The sequence below is a fragment of the Callithrix jacchus genome, chromosome 20 (assembly GCF_049354715.1).
Source record: "Callithrix jacchus isolate 240 chromosome 20, calJac240_pri, whole genome shotgun sequence".
NCBI classification, from domain to species: domain Eukaryota; kingdom Metazoa; phylum Chordata; class Mammalia; order Primates; family Cebidae; genus Callithrix; species Callithrix jacchus.
In genome coordinates, this window is record NC_133521.1 from 29230747 (window position 1) to 29245419 (window position 14673).

Genomic DNA, 14673 nt, shown 5'->3' on the forward strand with positions numbered 1-14673 from the left:
TGAGCTGTGATCACACTACTGCACTCCAGCCTGGTTGACAGAGCAAGGCTCTATCTTATAAAAAAAAAAAAAAAAAGTCTATTTTCCTGACACTAATATAGCCACCTCAGCTTTCTTTTGATTACCACTTGCATAGACTATGTTTTCCAGTTCTTCTACTTTCAACTTCTTTATTTCTTTGTACTGAAAGACAGTCTCTTGTAGACAATATCTAGATGAATTGTGTTTTTCCCATTCTGACAATATTTGCCTTTAAGTTGCAGAGTTTAATTCAACTACTTTCAAAGTAATTACTGATAAGAACTCATTGCTGCCATTTAGCTATTTGTTCTCTATGTATCTTACATTTTTTTAACCTCAATTCCATCATCACTTAAATATATATATGTTTAGTCCATATTTTGTAGTGTACCATTTTTATTGCGCGCGTGCATGTGTGTGTGTGTGTGTGTGTGTGTTTGTATGATATTTTCTTTGTGGTTACTTTGAGGATTAAAATTAATATATTGAAGTTATAACAACCTAGTTTGAATAATGTCAACTTTGTTTCAATAGTATATGTATATACTATTCCTATATATTTCAATCTCTATATTGTCACAGGTAACATATTTATACATCATATACTATTAACACAAATCTAAAGTTATTGCTTTATGCATCTGCATTTTAAATTACATAGCAAAAAGAAAATAAACATCATAAATTAAAAATACAATACTGCTTTTATATTTACTTGTGTAGTTACTAGTTATTTCTTCATATGGTTTTGTTTCAGCCTGAAAGACTCCCTTTACCACTTCTTGTAAAGCAGGTGTACTAGTAATAAATTCCCCCAGAATCTGTTCATCTGAAACTATCATAATTTTTTTCTCCATTTTTTTTAAGAGTGGGGTGTGCTTCCAGTGAAGACTTGGAACAAGCTAGACAAATTCTAAAAGAGCTGTAACACCTTTCTCCACTCTTGGAGGACACTTTTTCCAAATATGGAATTATCAGTTATTTTTCTCTATTTTAAAATATGTTATCCCACTTCCTTCTGGCCTCCATAGTTTCTGATGAGAAATCAAGTGTTTATCTTACTGAGGATTCCTTGTACATGAAGAGTACTTGATGAGTACCTGAAGAATACTTTTTGCTTTCTAGATTCTATTGCTTTATAGAATTTGAGTATGTGTCTTGCCATGGATCTCTCTGACTTCACCCTGCTTAATGTTTAAGTTTTGGGATATATATATTCATGTTTTTAATCAAATTTGGGAAATTTTTTTTTGCTCTTTTTTCATCCCTTCTGAGACTTCTATGATACATGTGCTGGTATGCTTGATGGTGTCCCACAAGATCATAAGGTTCTGTTCCTTTTTCTTCATTCTTTTTCCTTTCTGCTCTTTAAAAACTAGGTAATTTTAATGTCATTATCTCAAGTTTGCTAATTTTGTCTTTTGCCTACTCATACTTGCCATTGAACTCCTCTGGTGAATTTCCATGCACCTACTGTACTTTTGTCCGCAGAATTTCTATTTGGTTCCTTTTTTATAATTTTTATCTTTTCATTAATAATACCCAATTTGTTTGTACATTCTTTTTTTTTCTTTTTTTAAGAGACAGGGTCTTGCTCTTGTCACTCAGGCTGGAGTACAGTGTCACAACCATAAATGATTTCAGCCTTGAACTCCTGGGCTCAAGGGATCCTCCTACCTCAGCTTCTCATGTGGCTAGGACTACAAGTGTGTGCCATGGGACCTGGCTGTTTTTTGAGACAGAGTTTCCCTCTTATTGCCCAGGCTGGAGTGCAATACTGCAATCTCAGCTCACTACTACTTCTACCTCCTGGGTTCAAGTGATTCTCCTGCCTCAGCCTCCCAAGTAGCTGGGATTGCAGGGGTCTGCAACCATGCCTGGCTAATTTTTGTATTTTTAGTAGAGACAGTTTCATATTGGCCAGACTGGTCTTGAACTCCTGACCTCAGGTGATCCACCCACTCAGCCTCCCAAAGTGCTGGGATTACAGGCATGAGCCACTGCACCCAGCCAGACCTGGCTAACTTAAAAAATTTTGTACAGATTGGGGGCCTTGTTATATGGACCATGCTGGTTTCAAGTTCCTGGCCCCAAGTGATCCTCCCACCTTAGCCTCCCAAAGCACTAGGATTACCAGTGTGCACCACTGTGCCCAGCCTTATACACTGTTTTTTGGATTTTCTATAGTTCTTTGTCCATGGTTTCCCTTTAATTGATTAAGCATTTTTAAGATAGTTTTAAGATAGTTGGTTTAATATCTTTGACTAGTAACTCCAATGTCTAGTATTCTTCAGAAATGGTTTCTGTAAAAATTCTTTTTTTAAAAAAAATTCCTGTGAATGGGCTATACTTTCCTGTTTCTTCATACAATTTGTGACTTTTTTGTTGATAATAAGATAATTAGACATCTTGAGTACTATAATGTGGTAACTCTGAAAATCAGATTCTATTGTGCTTCAGGGATTGTTGATTTTTGCTTGCTGAAGGCTGCAGTAGTTTATGTGGTCAAAGAAATTTCTCTTCTCTTATTGCTGTAGTCAGGCACTGACCTGACATAGATTTAATTAAATGTATGGATCCAAAAGACAGAAAGAAAACAGTGTGTTCCTTTACATTTTCTATTAGTCGCCATGAGAAAGCTGCTACAAGCCAGTAGGGGAGGCTAAAAAATAAAAAAAGTGTCTATTCTGGTTCTTCAGGGAACTGCCAGATTGTCCAAATGCACAACTCTTAAAATCTGAAGGAAAAGTTCCTTACTGCCACTGCTGGCAATAGCCAGCTACTCCAGAAATGTGAACTACCATGGCTGTAGCAGGTCTGAAGAAAGGGGACTGATAGCTGGTTCATGCATATCACTCCGTTACTGCAATTCAGTCCTTTTCTTCATCAAGCACTCCTCAGATTGCTATAAGTGTTCAGTTTCCAGAATTCTAAAATAGTATATTATAATATCTTTTTCACATTTAATGGTTTTGTTACAGAGACCAAGCTGTGAAACTTCCTATTCCACATTTTTCCAGGATGTCACTCTCTTCTTTACATATTTTTCCATAGTCACTGATGTGACAGTAAAAATCCCCCCAAGATGTACACGTATGTGCATTTTCACAAGAAAGCATTTTCAGAAGAAAGGCAGGCAATGGCCACTGAACCATCTTTTGTTTTTGAATCATTTTTAAAACAAAAAAGTGATGTCATCTAAAAACCCAAGAACTATGTGTGTCTAGATTTGAAATTTAAGAGTTTTTGTCATTGTTAATTTCTATCATGTGGATTCTTCCCACCAATTTTTCTCTTACAAGATGTAGGCCAAGAACTTAGAAAGAGACTCATTGTTCCACTAGAGAGAGGGCTTACATTTTAAGATGTGTTTCTTTTTGATACAAATCATATGTAAACCTTATTAAAAATAAGAGTTGTCTATCTCAAAAGGTTATAATGGTTAATCCATTTATATAATATTCTCAAAATGAAAAAATTGTAAATATGGGGAATAGACTAGTGATGTGCAGCTGGGGTATAGGAGGATTGGTTGTGGTTATAAAAAAATGGCATGGGGAATACTTGTGGTGACTGAAGTTCTGCATCTTGAATGTACTGGAGGTTAACATGAATCTACACATGATACACCTGCATTGAACTAAATCAGACACACACACACACACACACACACACAAATGCATGTTAAAGCTGTGAATTCCGCATAAGGTAACTAGATGTCAATTTCTTGGTTGTGATACTGTACTATAGTTATACCAGATATAGTTACCACTTGGGGGAACCTGGGTGAAGGATACAAGAGATCTTTCTGTACTGTTACTAACTGCAACTACATTTAAATCTAGTGTTTCCAAAATAAGCTGTGGCTGAGTGTAACAGTATATAATAAATCATCTCTTCTGATGTCTTAGCTGAAGAATTGAAAAACATTTTCAAAATAAAAAGTTAAAAAATAAGTCTTATAAGTTAAATGCACGCTGGACAAGAGAACTGGCTTAGAAGTAAAAGGACTGCTTGTTTTGGCTCTAAGTTTCTCAAGCTTTCTGCACCTCATCTGTAAAAAGAACTTTCACAATATTGTTGAAAAGACTATATGAAGAATGCATTTAAAAGCACTGAAGGGCCAGGCACAGTGGCTCACGCCTGCAATCCCAGCACTTTGGGAGGTCAAGGCGGGTAGATCAAGAGGTCAAGAGATGGAGACCATCCTGACCAACATGGTGAAACCCCATCTCTACTAAAAAATACAAAAATTAGCCGGGCATGGTGGTACACATTTACAGTCCCAGCTACTCAGGAGGCTGAGGCAGGAGAATCGCTTGAACACGGGAGGCGGAGGTTGCACTGAGCTGAAATTGCACCACTGTATTCCAGTCTGGTGTCAGAGCAAGACTCCATCTCAGGAAAAAAAAAAAAAAAAAAAGCACCGTGAAAATTGTGATACGTGTTATTTTGAGATTCTTGAAATAACAGTATTTAATATTTACTGCGTTTTTACGTGCTCTTCATATTACAAGATCTTCTAATAACATGAATTTTCTAATAACTTAATCTTCTTGATAACCATATAAGACCATCATATAACTAATCCCATTTGACAGGAAAAAAAAAAAAACTTTAAAAATTCAGAGCAGTTAAGTAAATTGCATAAGGTCATTCAATCAATAAAAATAGTTATCATTTATTGAATGCTTACTATGTACTTGGCACATACTTAACATTATATCATTTATTTAATGCTATGAAGCAGGTGTTATTATTTTCCACTTTATAGAGCAGTACTAACTTAACCAAGGTTGCATACAAAACTTGTAAGAGGCAGGCCTGAATTTTGAATCCAGGTCTTTTTTATAGTTGACCACCATAGTAACTATATATTTACAAATAGCTTTTAAGACCAGCATATAACATGCAATGTTTATAAAACCTTTTGTTGCTAAATCTAGAAAAAATATTAGTTTTCCCTCCAACTATTTTTCTTCTTTAAAGCTTAAAAACTCCTTCTACAAATTTTTCTTTTACTTCTTAAAAAGGTGACTTTTAATCAAATTTATTCATTCACTTCTTTTACCTTCCCTACTATTCAAGAAAGACCTTACAAAAATCTAAGTTTGGCTAATAATGAATGCTTACTACTAATTTTATCACAGCCATTTTATCTCTCACTGTTTATTTCCTTTGATTCTGTTCTTTAAATTATTTTATTATAAAAAACAGAAGTCTTGGCTGGGCACAGTGGCTCACGTCTGTAATCCCAGCACTTTGGGACATGGAGGCAGGTGGATCATCAGGGGTCAGGAGTTCGAGATCAGCATGGCCAACATGGCGAAACCCTATCTCTACTAAGAATACAAAAATTAGCCAGGCGTGATGGTGGGTGCCTATAATCCCAGCTACCTGGGAGGCTGAGGCTGGAGAATCTTTTGAATCAGGGAAGGAGAGGTTACAGTGAGCTGAGATTGCGCCATTGCACTCCAGCCTGGGAGACAAGAGCGAAACTCCAACTCAAAAAAAAAAAAAAAAAAAAAAAAACCCACAAAAACAAAAACCAGGATGTCTCTATGAATTAGAAGCAACTTGAGGGGTTACATATTTGTTATAATAGTTTCTCATGTTTTTCCCACATTATAAGTTATGCTTAATCATCCCTAGGTTTGATTTTGCTGTCATTTTATTTTTCAACTCAAAGAAACCCCAATATTCGATAGAACTTTCTCTATTCAACAGTACAGATAGATGTCAATTCCAGAAGCCTCTCTACATCCACATTACAACCCCTGTATTTCTTATTCACATGCTATAAATATGATTTGCTTGAGACTTTGTTTTTGGTTTCTGTCAGTTTATTTTTCTTTCCACTTTGTTTCACATGCTGCCTCCTTCAAGATCTCTAAAAAGGAAAATACTCCCTCAATATTATTTATAATCCATTTTCTTTTTGTTTGATCTCTTACAAATTTTTATTACACAAAGATTTTCCAATTTTTTTCTTCACTCATACCTCTTTTCCAGGCTCTTAAATGACATTTCTTACTTGCTGAATAGCTTCACAGGTCAACTTTATTTCCCTCAAAACCAAATTAATGGAGTGTGGCCAGGCACCGGGGCGGCAGATCACTGGACGCTGTGAGCGGCAGGTGTCAGAGGCAGAGGGGAACGGAGCGGGGCCGCTGAGCCTCGCCAGGGGTGCAATGGCAGCAGTTGGACCTCCCACCCCGGCCTGCCCGCTGAAGAATGAAGGAAGGGGCTGGGGGACTGCCTCCAGCCGGTCAAAGCCATGAACTCCAATGTGAAGAACCTGCCCCCACATATCATCCGCCTGGTGTACAAGGAGGTGACGACACTGACTGGAGACCCACCCAATGGCATCAAGGTCTTTCCCAACAAGGAGGACCTCACCAACCTCCAGGTCACCATCGAGGGCCCTGAGGGGACACCATATGCCAGAGGTCTGTTCTGCATGAAACTCCTGCTGGGGAAGGACTTCCTTGCCTCCCCACCCAAGGGCTACATCCTGACCAAGATCTTCCACCCGAATGTGGGCGCCAATGGTGAGATCTGGGCAACGTGCTCAAGAGGGACTGGAAAGCTGAGCTGGGCATCTGACACATGCTGCTGACCATTACGTGCCTACTGATCCACCCTAACCCTGAGTCTGCCACGCAACGAGGAGGCGGGCCGCCTTCTCCTTGAGAACTATGAGGAGTATGCGGCTCAGCTCCTCTGCTCACAGAGATCCACGGGGTGCTGGTGGGCCCAGTGGCAGGACCGAAGTTGTTTGCGCTCTGGCTAGTGGCACTGCAGGCATCTCCACCGATCCTGGGGCCCCAGGAGGCCCAGGAGGGGCTGAGGGTCCCATGGCCAATAAGCATGCTGGCGAGCATGACAAGAAGCTGGCAGCCAAGAAAAAGACAGACAAGGAACGGGCACTGCGGAGGCCTAAGTGGGCACTGCGGAGGCTGTAGTGGGCTCTCCTCCTCCTTCCACCGCAACCCCAACCTCTCCTGTCCCCTCCCTCCAACTCTGAACAGTCACTCAGACCACAGTTCAATCAAGTTAGAACTCAGAATTCAGAAACTAACTCAGACCTGCACAGCTTGATGGAAACTGAACAACTGGCTCTTGAATGTTGACTGGATAAACAATGAAATGAAGGCAGAAATAAAGAAGTTCTTCGAAACCAACGAGAACAAAGACACAACATACCAGAATCTCTGGGACACACTGAAAGCAGTGTCTAGAGGAAAATATATAGCAATAAATGCCCACATGAGAAGGAAAAAAGATTTAAAATTGACACCCTATCATCAAAATTGAAAAAGCTGGAGGAGCAAAAAAAAAAAAAAAAAAAACTCAAAACCTAGAAGACAAGAAATAACTAAGATCAGAGCAGAACTGAAGGAGATAGACACACAAAAACCCTTAAAAAAAAATCAATAAATCCAGGAGCTGGTTTTTCGAAAAGATCAACAAAATAGACCACTAGCCAGATTAATAAAAAAAGAAGAGAGGGCCAGGCATGGTGGCTCATGCCTGTAATCCCAACACTTTTGGGGGGCAGAGGTGGGTGGATCACGAGGTCAAGAGATCGAGACCATCCTGGTCAACATGGTGAAACCCCGTCTCTACTAAAAATATAAAAAATTAGCTGGGCATAGTGGTGCGTGCCTGTAATCCCAGCTACTCAGGAGGCTGAGGCAGGAGAATTGCCTGAACTCAGGAGGCGGAGGTTGCAGTGAGCCGAGATTGCACCATCGCACTCCACCCTGGGTAATAAGAGCTAAACTCTGTCTCAAAAAAAAAAAAAAAAAAAAGAGGAGAGAGAGAATAATCAAATAGATGCAATAAAAAACGATAAAGGAGATATCACCACAGATTCCACAGAAATACAAACATCATCAGAGATTATTACAAACAACTATATGAACATAAACTTGTAAACCTGGAAGAAATGGATAAATCCTGGACACTTGTATCCTTTCGAGCCTAAACCAGGAAGAAGTTGAAACCCTGAATAGACCAATAACAAGGGCTGAAGTTCAGGCAGCAATCAACAGCCTACCAACCAAAAAAAGCCCAGGTCCAGATGGGTTCACAGCCGAATTCTAACAGACGTTCATTGGGAGCTGGTACCATTCCTTCTGAAACTATTCCAAACAATACAAAAAGAGGTAATCCTTCCCAAATCATTTAATGAGACCAACATCATCCTGATGCCAAAACCCGGCAGAGACTCAACAAGAAAAGAAAACTTGAGGCCAATATCCATGATGAACATAGATGCAAAAATCTTCAATAAAATACTGGCAAACCGACTGCAACAGCACATCACAAAAGCTTATCCATCACAATCAAGTAGGCTTCATCCCGGGGATGCAAGGCTGGTTCAAACATATGCAAGTCTATAAACGTAATTCACCACATAAACAGCACCAAAGAAAAAAAACCCATGATTATCTCAATAGATGCAGAGAAGGCCTTCAACAAAATTCAACAGCCCTTTATGCTAAAAACTCTTAATAAATTAGGTATTGATGGAACATATCTCAAAATAAAAGCTATCTATGATGACAAACCCACAGCCAATATCATACCGAATGGGCGAAAACTGGAAGCATTTCCTTTGAAGTCTGGCACTAGACAAGGATGACCTCTCTCACCACTCCTATTCAATATAGTATTGGAAGTTCTAGCCAGAGCAATCAGGCAAGAAAAAGAAATAAAGGGAATTTAATTAGGAAAGGAGGAAGTCAAATTGTTTCTATTTGTAGACATGATTGTATATTTAGAAGACCCCATCTTCTAGCCCAAAATCTCCTGAAACTGATAAGCAACTTCAGCAAAATCTCAGGATACAAAATCAATGTGCAAAAATCACAAGCATTCCTATACACCAATAACAGACTTAAAGAGAGTCAAATCAAGAACGAACTGCCATTCACAATTGCTACAAAGAGAATAAAATACCTAGGAATACAACTAACAAAGAACATAAAGGACCTCTTCAAGGAGAACTACAAACCACTGCTCAATGAAATAAGAGAGGACACAAACAGATGGAGAAACATTCCATTTTCATGGTTAGGAAGAATTAATATCATGAAAATGGCCATACTGCCCAGAGTAATTTACAGATTCAAGGCTATCCCCATCAAGCTACCAATGACCGTCTTCACAGAACTGGAAAAATCTGCCTTAAACTTCACATGGAACCAAAAGAGAGCCCACATAGCCAAGTCAATTCTAAGCAAAAAGAACAAAGTGGGAGGCATCACACTACCTGACTTCAAACTATACTACAAGGCTACAGTAATCAAAACAGCATGGTACTGGTACCAAAACAGAGATATAGACCAATGGAACAAAACAGAGGCCTCAGCTGCAATGCCACACATCTACAACCATCTGATCTTTGACAAACCTCACAAGAGCAAGCAATGGGGAAAGGATTCCCTGTTTGATAAACGGTGTTGGGAAAGCTGGCTAGCAGTATGCAGAAAGCAGAAACTGGTCCCTTTCCTGACAACTTACGCTCCAGATGGATTAAAGACTTAAACATAAGACATAACACCATAAAAACCCTAGAAGAAAACCTAGGCAAAACCATTCAGGACATAGGCATAGGCAAGGACTTCATGACTAAAACACTTAAAGCATTGGCAACAAAAGCCAAATAGACAAACAGGATCTAATCAAACTCCACAGCTCTGCACAGCAAAAGAAACAGTCATTAGAGTGAACTGGCACCCAACAGAATGGGAAAAAAATTTTGCAATCTATCCGTCTAACAAAGGATCTATCCAGAATCTACAAAGAACTAATGCAGATTTACAAGAAAACAACAAACAAGTCCATTCAAAAGTGGGCAAAGAATATGAACCAACATTTTACAAAAGAAGACATATATGAGGCCAACAAACATGAAAAAATGCTCATCATCACTGGTCATTAGAGAAATGCAAATCAAAACCACATTGAGATACCATCTCACACCAGTTAGAATGGCGATCATTAAAAATCTGGAGACAGATACTGGAGAGAATGTAGAGAAACAGGAACACTTTTACACTGTTGGTGGGAGTGTAAATTAGTTCAACCATTATGGAAGACAGTGTGGGGATTCCTCAAGGACCTAGAAACAGAAATTCCATTTGACCCAGCAATCACATTACTGAGTATATATCCAAAGGATTATAAATCATTCTATTATAAGGACACATGCATACGAATGTTCATAGCAGCACAGTTTACAATAGCAAAGACTTGGAACCAACACAAATGCCCATCGATGATAGACTGGACAGGGTAAATGTGGCACATACACACTATGGAATACTATGCAGCCATAAAAAACAATGCGTTTGTGTCCTTTGTAGGGACATGGACGAACCTGGAAACCATCTTTCTCAGCAAACTGACACAAGAACAGAAAATCAAACACCACATGTTCTCACTCACAGGAGATTGTCGAACAATGAGAACACATGGATACAGGGAGGGGAGTATCACACACCGGGGTCTGTGCAGGGGAAATAGGGGAGGGACAGCGGGGGGCAGAGAGTTGGGGAGGGATAACATGGGGAGAAATGCCAGATATAGATGATGGGGAGGAAGGCAGCAAACCACATTGCCATGTATGTACCTATGCAACAATCTTACATGTTCTTCTCATGTACCCCAAAACCTAAAATGCAATAAAAATTTTTTTAAAAATCCAAATTAATGGCTTACCATATTCTTTGTCACTCAAGATATAATCTTCAGAATTCTTTGTCAGTATTCCCTCTTTCCTACTCATCATGGTCAACCTGAGGTTTTCAATTTAAATAATCTAAATCAAAATCATGACAAAGGGTTGTTAAAAATGCAGATTAATGTGCCTTACCCTGAACTAGCTGAACAGGTTTTCAAGGATAGAGCCCAGAAATCTGCCTTTTAAATTTAACAACCCATGTTAAGACTTAGGCATATTACATTTTGAGAACTACTGCATTATATCAATTTTCACCTAATTCTGCTCACTCTACCTTCTCAGTGTTTCTCATCCATTTCTCTCCAATTGTCTCTGCTCTAATTCAGGGCTGCTTCATCTCTTAGCTGGACATCTGTAATAGGATTTTCCTGCCTCTAGGATATTTCCCACTTTAATTCATCCTACACACTGGAGTCTTATTAATCTTACTAAATTGCAGCTCTGCTCATTTAATGTGACAACAATTTACTGAGAGCATACTACATACTAGGTGCTCTAGGCAGTAGGTTCTAAATGGTGTGTTCACCAGGTTTATTAAGTGAGGGAAAACTTTTCAAAATAGAGATCATCTACCACCTCTCAAGGCCTACTTAATTACAATCTTCAGAGCTAGAATTAAGACAAGTTTCTTTTTAAAAAGTTCCCCAATTGACTCCTTAGGTAACACTCGATACTTTTGAATAACATTAGACTGGAACAAATATAGATTAAGACATTCTAGTGTATTTTAGAATGTATCAGAAGGGGATATGAACATATGTAAATAACCACCATATGATATGCTGATTAATGTTATATTAGAGGTACCAAGTGCCATGAAAAGATTAATTCCAATTGCATTAAATGTCTTCAGCAACACACCCAGCTGGATGAAATCTGTTTGTCCTCTAATCTTCTGTAGCACTTTATCTGTAATCCTCTTATGGTCTTCTTTCATCTTGCTCAATAATTATTTTTTTATTTGTCTCATTTCCTCTACCCTTGTACTTGAGGACATAGTCTTGGTCTTTGCAGTGCATAAGTCTGACAAAAAAATTATTTTTGGAGTTCAAATTTATTTACAAGGTAAAGTTACACAAAAAGATTACATTTTGTATAGATATGTATATAATAAATGATCTCAAAAATAGCTCCTTGTAACTCTGGGATACATGTATCCACTTATGAATCTTAAATCTCTGTATGGCACTTAGTACAGTTTCTTTAACACAGCAAGTACTCAATTAAAAAAACTGTGTAAACCAATGGAGTCTGGGAAAAAATGTATTTGGATATGTAATAAAAATATTTAACATGTCCAATATCAACCATAACAGGTTACGAATCAAAGAAAATTACATGGTGGTGGTTTTTGCAAACTGATAACCTGTAAGTCAAAACCAGCCAAACTGCTTTATTTGGATGGCTGGGGTGGAAATGGAGGGTTGTTTACAATTTTAATTTGAAAGTCTTTTCTCTGGGCAAATATACTCTAATTTGCCACGGGCCCTACTATTTCCTATTATCTTACAGTAATCTGACTTACACATTTATGCTATCTATAAGTCATAAGATGGGAGTTCTGAAAGGTGACAGATAACTGCTACTATTCATTTCTGCTTTTTAAGTCTTGGGTACTGTTATGGGTTTGAGTCCCCCTAAAACTCTTATGTTAAAGGTTTTAATCCCTAGCAGAAAATAACCTTATTTGGAGATTAGGTGTTTCAAGAGGTAATTAAGCTGCAATGAAGTCTGTAACATGGGCCTGAATCTAGTAGGGCTGGTGTCCTTACATGAAAAAAAATTTGGATACAGACGTGCACACACATGGAGAAAAGACCACATGAAGATAAAGAGATGAGACAGGCATGTATGAGCCAAGGACAGAGTCCTCAGAAAGAAACCATCCCTGCTGACACCTTAATTTTGAACTTCTAGCCTCCAGAATTGGGAGAAAGTAACTTTCTGTAAGCCACCTAGTCTGTGATATTTTGTTTGCTCTAGCAAAAAAAAATGACCTTCAACTATATTTAACATTAATCTTGGCGTTTTTACATCAAAACTTATTTGTTCAAGTCTGTCTCCCAGGTACATGGTGAACACAATTCTGAGTAGTTTAGGATCTCAATAATTCAAGTTATATGTAAGATATATTCATAAATAAGAAACATAAGGAATACAACGACAATGCCAAATAAAGGCTATATTTACAATTCTATATGTACTCAGGAGGGAGTGAGGTCACAAAAGATTCACAATTTGAGCTGGGTCTTAAAAGCATAAGTAGGATTCAGCCAAGTTGACGGGAGAGAGCTTCAAGGAGAGAATAGTGTACAGCAGCAAATATGTGTCTACTACTGGAGGAATTTTTTTTCTCCTTTTAAGTACCTCTAATTTACTTTCAAGTTTCTTTTCTGTGCTTAGAGTTTAGAAACTCTAAGATCACTATATACTTTTAAATGAATGACCAAAGTCCTTAAAAAACGTAGGCATTTTTTTTGTCAGAAAAATAACAGTTCAACTGACTTTGTTCAGTACAATACTGACATCCAAAGGATACTAGGGTTCATCTGAAGCCCTCTTGGGCTTCTGCTGAGTTGGCTTGATTTTCGAATGCTCTATGTAGGCAGTAAGCAGCCCATGGAACATTCTCTTTTGAAACCTTGGGCATTTTTTGATCTCTTGCCCATTTATCAACTCTCATCACATTAAATGGCTCCACAATGCAGGTGGCCTGTGTTTTCTTAAGTGCCTGGTCTTCTTAAGAATGTATTACTCAGTTCATTAATGTTTCATACCTAAGTATTCTGTGTATTTAATTTTTTATTTAATGAAATTTCTAACCTTCAGGCTGAGGAATTATTCAGAATGTTTCATCCAAGCTGCTGGAAAAGTGCTCATTAGCAGGGAGGTTCGAAGATGGAATTTTAAGAAAGAGGTTGGCAGGATCCCAAACACATATAGATCTAAGCTTTCATAAACGTTTCCGAACTGCCTTAACTATAGAGGAAGAAATTGTTCTTGATAAGCAGATAAGTTTTGCTTTAGCTTTTACATTTTGGTGACAAGAATTTAGTAATAATTTCTATGGTCTGAAAAAATATCTTTGTTTAAAGAGTTATCTGCAGAAAGCTATATTTCACCAATGTTTACTCTCTTTCACAAATGGGATCGTCTTGTGTGAGACTATCATCATCAAATGAGATGCAATTGGAACCAAAGCAGCCGTATTTACCATTTGGTTTAACATTTTTTATGTTAAAATAACGCTCCTAACCAAAGGAATCCCAGCTGAATTAGTTTGACTCTTGGAATGGACTGGGCTCAAATCACCTGCTCATCCTTACCACATGCCTTCAGATTTATCGGCGATTAAGAACTTAGCTTGGAGAACCTATGAGAGTGTTACAGAAAATAAAATAATTTCAGGTCTTCGTGAATTAACTGGTTCAGATGAAATTTGGGGGGTCAGAAAGAACCAGGACGTTAAATTTCATTATGAAATCAAATGGCATTCAGTGGTTAAAGACTACAACATGTGTGCAGTGCAGTTAAAAAAAAACCTCACACAACAAGAGGTTACTGAATGTTTAAATATCCAAAATTTCAACTTTTTCTGGTTAAGTACAGGTATGTCGTGTAACGAAGTTGACAGCAGGTTTCTGTTACCCCTGTGTGAGGAGGAGGCGCTACCAAACGCTTACCTTAGGGAAATAACGTGCACTTTATAACCGTTCAGGTAAGTCTTTGGGTGAGAGAGAAGAATAAAGGACACAGCCCGTGGAGTGACCCTAGAACAGTCGCGTGGCTGCTCCCGAGGAAACGGCCGCAGCCCCAAATCTCCAGGACCCTCCAGCATGAAGGGTTTTACCGTGGCGTCTCGCCTTCCGGCCGGAAGCCACCTCAAGCCGCCCACCCGG

At 38.5% G+C, this 14673-nt stretch overlaps 1 long non-coding RNA gene, 1 other non-coding gene and 1 pseudogene across 2 annotated transcripts in view; 1 reads left to right on the top strand and 2 right to left on the bottom strand.

Annotated features, from left to right (window-relative positions):
* Positions 1-14658, bottom strand: part of LOC128930314 (uncharacterized) — a 151274-nt gene extending 136616 nt beyond the window's left edge. Inside the window, exon 1 of the long non-coding RNA XR_008478231.2 lies at positions 14458-14658. This is a non-coding gene — a long non-coding RNA (uncharacterized LOC128930314). The remainder of the gene's footprint in view (positions 1-14457) is intronic.
* Positions 895-954, bottom strand: LOC118149792 (U7 small nuclear RNA). Its single transcript, XR_004737510.1, has one exon. It is a non-coding gene; the product is annotated as a U7 small nuclear RNA (small nuclear RNA).
* On the top strand, positions 6299-7041 carry LOC108589295 (ubiquitin-conjugating enzyme E2 S pseudogene; annotated as a pseudogene).
* Positions 14659-14673: the final 15 nt, after the last annotated feature.